We start from the raw sequence: 6000 nt of genomic DNA on the forward strand, positions 1-6000 counted from the left end.
TACACTGGATCAGATCCCACTTTGTGTGCTTACGAGAGCAGTTCATGGGGTTTCCTCTCTCATTAACATCCTGATCTTGCTAAGAGCTTGCACCTTCAATGAATCTTTGCTTCTGAGAGGTTTTTTCATGTACCAGTTACATCTTGGATACCATCTCAAAGGGAATGTCTTGAGAAAAGCCCTGTCTGCCAGTGGTGATGCCAGTGTTCCAAACAATGCTGGCAGGACTGTTGAGGACAGTCTCCCCATTGCTCTTTGCTTTCACTAGGCTGGCTGTGCTGGAACTACTTGCAGCTTGCCCTCGCACAGGTGATGAACTGGACAGATGGCATGTGGGGCCAAGTAGATGGGGAGTTTCACATTTGTTAGGAGCAGTCTTGTTACATTTCCCTGAGCTGGTGCTTCACACAAATGCTTCTAATGTTAGCTCAGGCACCATATGGGTGGGAAGTGTTGAGACTTCCTGCATGGAACTGGAGGAATGTGCTTTAGGTGGCTCACGTGCCTCTGTCACTTGCTCTGTGGGACTCTTTGCACCCATGCAGCCACTGCTACCTCCTCCACTCTCTGCCTAGCTTCACATATAGTTCTCCACCTGTACCACTCTACTTCTACAGCCTGACCACAATCACATTTAGATTCTAGCTGAATGTCAAGCCCCTAGGATTTTCATAGAATCATAGAATCAACCAGGTTGGAAGAGACCTCCAAGATCATCCAGTCCAACCTAGCACCCAGCCCTAGCCAATCAACCAGACCATGGCAGGTGGTTGAGGCCCCATCCCTGGAGGTGTTTAAGGCCAGGCTAGATGAGGCTGTGGCCAGCCTGCTCTAGGGTAGGGTGTCCTTGGGCATGGGGGTTGGAACTGGATGATCCTTGTGGTATCTTCTGACCCTGACTGATTCTATGATTCTATGAAAAACCACCCATGGTCACCAGAGCTGATTATCTTCAAATAATAGCTTCTGTACAGGCTTTTCTGTTCAGATGATGCATGATGGTGGTTGTCTCCAATCTTCAACATTCCTAATGTGCACTGTTCAGCAGTTTACTCTAGAGGTAGCTGCATTTCACTGGCACAGCATCTACAAAATGTCATTTGACTGATATTTTACCAAAGGCTCTTCTGTGATCACTGCTGCTGCCATACTGCCATCCCAGAGCTGTCTTTTCAAGATCCTTTCTTTTCCCAAGAATGCAACTATAGATTTTATGGAAATAATCCTGGCAGATAAATAGAAGAAGAACTACTATTAATTTGGCTCCACAATCAAACTCCAACGAAAGCCTGTTCTTACAGCAACGTTCAATCTTGTCTGCATTCATCGCCATGGTACCAAAGTGCCTTGCTGGGAAATAGGACAGGTGGTTGGCTTGAGACTTCCAAGAGGAGAAGTGGCCCTTGCAGAATTATGATAGCCTGTCCCTGTCAAGCTAAGAACAACAACTATTATTATTGTTATTATATTGGTACAGAAACATCAATGAAACAAACCCAAGGATTTCTCAGCTGCCTGGATGCCATTGTAGCAGATGGCTGGGAGTAGGCAAACAGCCCAGAAAGCATTTCTGTACACAGCATATTGCTAGCTGAAGGCAATCTCCTGCATGTAGAATAGAATAGAATCAATCAGGTTGGAAGAGACCTCCAATATCATCCAGTCCAACCTAGCACCCAGCCCTAGACACTCAACCAGACCATGGCACTAAGTGCCTCAGCCAGGCTTTGCTTGAACACCTCCAGCAATGGTGACTCCACCACCTCCCTGGGCAGCCCATTCCAATGCCAATCACTCTCTCTGCCAACAACTTCCTCCTAACATCCAGCCTAAATCTGAAAGCTTTTGTTCACCCTGAGAAGAGAAGTTTTTCATGGTTTAGAGGACAGACTTGTAATTGTACAGCCAGTTCAGCAAAATGCTGTTTTTGTCAGTTTCAGAGACAGGTTTCAAATGTCTTTGACTGAGCTTGTCACTTAATGGAGAAATTAAAACTGATACACTGTGCAGTCTCTGTGAGAGGCTGTTCTCTGTCATCATCAAAGGAGCAGATTACTCCAGACTGACAGACAGCACAGACTCTTCCAGCAACAGATCAAGGTAGTTTTACACTCATGAAAGTCAGTTACAGCAGGTCAGAAGTGTAACCCCCAAAACCAGATGGGAGCACTAGTTAATCAAAATCAGTTCCTAGTTTTCTTTCTCCTCTTCCTTGTTTGCCACCCCTCACACATGAACCTTTTTTGCTCTTTTCCCCCCAGCATGCCAACTCTTTCAGTGGTTCTGTGGGACTGCACAATCAGTACACAGAATTTAAGTGGATCTTCCAGTTTTGCTAACTCCTTTTGATTCCAGACAGATGTAACAACAGTGCTCATGCCATTTCATGCCCGATAGCTTACAGAGTCATAGAATGGAAAAGACCTTTAAGATTGAGTGTAACCACAACCCAGCTACCATGGCCACTAAACTATATCCTGAAGCACCACATTTACATGCTTCTTGAACACCTCTAGAGATGGTGACTCCACCACCACCTCCCTGGGCAGCCTGTGCCAACACCTCACCACTGTCTCAGTGAAGTATCCAATCTAAACCTTCTGTGGCACAACTTAAGCCCATTTCCTCTCATTCTATTGCTAGCTACTTGGGAGAAGAGACCTACAGCAGCTTCACTATGACCTCCTTTCAGGCAGTTGTAGACAGCAATGAGCTCTGCCCTGAGCCTCCTCTGCTGCAGGCTGCACACCCCCAGCTCCCTCAGCCTCTCCTCACAGGGCTGTGCCCAGGCCCCTCACCAGCTTTGGCGCCCTCCTGTGGACACCTTCCAGTACTGCAACATCTCTCTTGAACTGAGGGGCCCAGAACTGGACACAGCACTCAAGGTGTGGCCTGAGCAGTGCTGAGTACAGGGGCAGAGTAACCTCCCTTGTCCTACTGGCCACACTGCTCCTGATGCAGGCCAGGATGCCATTGGCTCTCTTGGCCACCTGGGCACACTGCTGGCTCAGCACCCCCAGGTCCCTTTCCTCCTGGATGCTCTCAGCCACTCTGTCCCCAGCCTGTAGTGCTGCTTGGGGTTGTTGTGGCCAAAGTGCAGAACCCTGCACTTGGCCTTGTTCAATCTCATCCCATTGGCCTCTGCCCACCCATCCAGCCTGTCCAGGTCCCTCTGCAGGGCTCTCCTACCTTCCAACAGCTCCACACCTGCTCCTAGCTTGGTGTCATCTGCAAACTTACTGATGCTGGACTCAGTGCCCTCATCCAGATCATCAATAAAGATATTGAACAGGACTGGGCCCAGCACTGATCCTTGGGGCACACCACTAGTGCCAGCTGCCAACTGGATGTGGCACCATTCACCACCACCTCTCTTGGCTCTGCCATCCAGCCAGTTCCTCACCCAGCACAGAGTGAATCTGTCCAAGCCATGAGCTGCCAGCTTGGCTAGGAGCTTCTTGTGGCAGATGGTGTCAAAGGCTTTGCTGAAGTCCAGGGAGACTCCATCCACAGCCTGCCCCACATTCACCAGGCAGGAACCTGATCATAAAAGGAGATCAGGCTGGTGAGACAGTGCCACAAGACTGAATCTAACAACAGTTCAGTCTCCAGAAGGTGGGAACAGTTCTGTTTCCAGCAGAGGGTGGATATGCAGCTCTGATGGAAACAACAATCATTCACAGAAGAAACACATGCATTCATCTGCAAGAGATGCTTTTTTTTTAGTTAGGCAACATCAACACAGAGCTAAAGGAGCATATATCTGTGGAGAAATGATTCACTCTTACAAGTACAAATACCAAATGCATCAGATGTTTAGGCAACAGGTTATATGACAACCTTACCATTAACATACATTAAGATGGCAGAAAACCCTTTTTGCCTCACCTGCTATGAAACATAAGCAAGAGAAGGATTAGGGGGAAAAAAGAAAAGGACATATTTCAGATGAGGAGATTCTGTGGTTTTTGAATGTGATTTCACTTCAGGTAGAGAAATTGTTAAAAATGGCACTCCAGATCCTGAGGAGCAGTTGCAGAGTAGATGAACTGATCTGAAATACTAGAGAATTAAACTGATGCCTGAACGCAGCAGGGTGAGGAGCCTGCTTCAATCCCATTTTGGTGAGGCTGATGTTCATTTTGACAGGTGGCAATGTGGTGAGTAGTAGACACAATCATATCTTTAAAGAAGAGTTTTTAAAAGCTGATAAAGATCAGAGAATTGTAATCTTCATGGTGATGTTCCTCAACCTTTTAACTCAGAAACAGCTCAGTGCTTCAGAGCCATGTCTTAAACATGTCTTTGATTGATACAGGCAACCAAAGATGGATTCAATCTATCTGACAAAGGCTCTCAGTTCTCTACTTCCCCATGTTTCTCCCCATCTCCTTCATTTCCTTCTGTAAATCAATGTGTTTGTGAATCTTAGACTGGATCCCAGACAGAAATATCTGAAAATGCAGACTCATATTGCCCAAATCTATAAAGAGGAAACTCTTCAGACAATTGATGCACCTTGAGAACAGAACATCAAATTGATCATTTGGCAAGAAACTTCATATGTAACTTTACACAGCAATTCCCATAAATACTAATATGCTTATCAGCCAAAGCATAAATTATCTAGAGCCATGGTTGTGTGCTAGAAGCAGCTATTGGCTTGCACTGTGTGCAAGCACTTGCACTGCCTACATGCTCTTCCTACTCTCCATAAGAACTACTCATGGCAATGCATCACCATGGGTATTTGAGGTGGCTGCATTACTGAAGCATGGCAAATCACCCAGTGGAAGTAGCACCATTAGATAATCAAAAGACAATTGCTCACAACAATAAAACTAACCCAAAGGCACAATAAAGATAAAGGCAATCTTCTGCTGCCCTAAGCAAGTGGAAGGGAGGAACTGCTGCTTCCTACGACTCCCATTATTTTTTGTCTGATGTTGGCAGAGCTCAGGGCAAGCTGTGTAGGGTCTTTCTGGAGCAGCCTGAGTCTCAACTGAGTATCCCATACAGCATCATAGAATCACAGAATCATAGAATCTGTCAGGGTTGGAAGGGACCACAAGGATCAGCCAGTTCCAACCCCCCTGCCATAGGCAGGGACACCCTACCCTAAATCAGCCTGGCCACAACCGCATCCAGCCTGGCCTTAAACACCTCCAGGGATGGGGCCTCAACCACCTCCCTGGGCAACCCATTCCAGGCTCTCACCACATTCATGCTCAACAACTTCCTCCTCACATCCAGTCTGAACCTACCCACGTCCAGCTTTGCTCCATTCCCCTTAGTCCTGTCACTCCCTTAGAGCCTAGAAAGTCGCTCCCCAGCTTTTTTGTAGCCCCCTTCAGATACTGGAAGGCCACAAGAAGGTCACCTGGGAGCCTCCTTTTCTCCAGACTAAACAGCCCCAACTCTTTCAGTCTGTCCTCATAGGAGAGCTGCTGCAGCCCTCTGCTTGTCCTCATAGCCCTTCTCTGGACAAGCTCCAGCACATCCACATCCTTCTTGTAATGGGGGCTCCAGAACTGGGTGCAGCATTTGCCATCACTATAACACTGTGTGTTCCAACTCCCCTGTTCTCAGTCCCTAGGTACTTTCCAATCAATTTGAATTTCTGAATCAACACTAAAAGGCATAATATATGTAGTTGTGTATACATGTAGAGTTACAAATGTATTCATACACACATCGCAGGGCTGAGATGCAGTTGGAGCTACAATATTAACTAGGCCATTTACTGAGTTGCCTGCATAACTCTGTAGAAAGTTACTGTTCCCCAAAGCATTTTACTAGGGATTTAAATATAAACAAGCTTTGAAAAGAGAACTTTAATATCATTGCTTAAGACAGACTTAAAAATCAGGATATATAATTAGCATCTTTTCCTAGAACCCTTCTAGGGGTCTGCCACTATCCCTGTTTAAGAAACATAAACATCACTCTAGGTTTCTTGGCATGATATTTATGACTCTGTATTCTAAAGCACACTTTCAC

This window comes from Pogoniulus pusillus, chromosome 21 (genome assembly GCF_015220805.1).
Source record: "Pogoniulus pusillus isolate bPogPus1 chromosome 21, bPogPus1.pri, whole genome shotgun sequence".
Lineage (NCBI taxonomy): Eukaryota > Metazoa > Chordata > Aves > Piciformes > Lybiidae > Pogoniulus > Pogoniulus pusillus.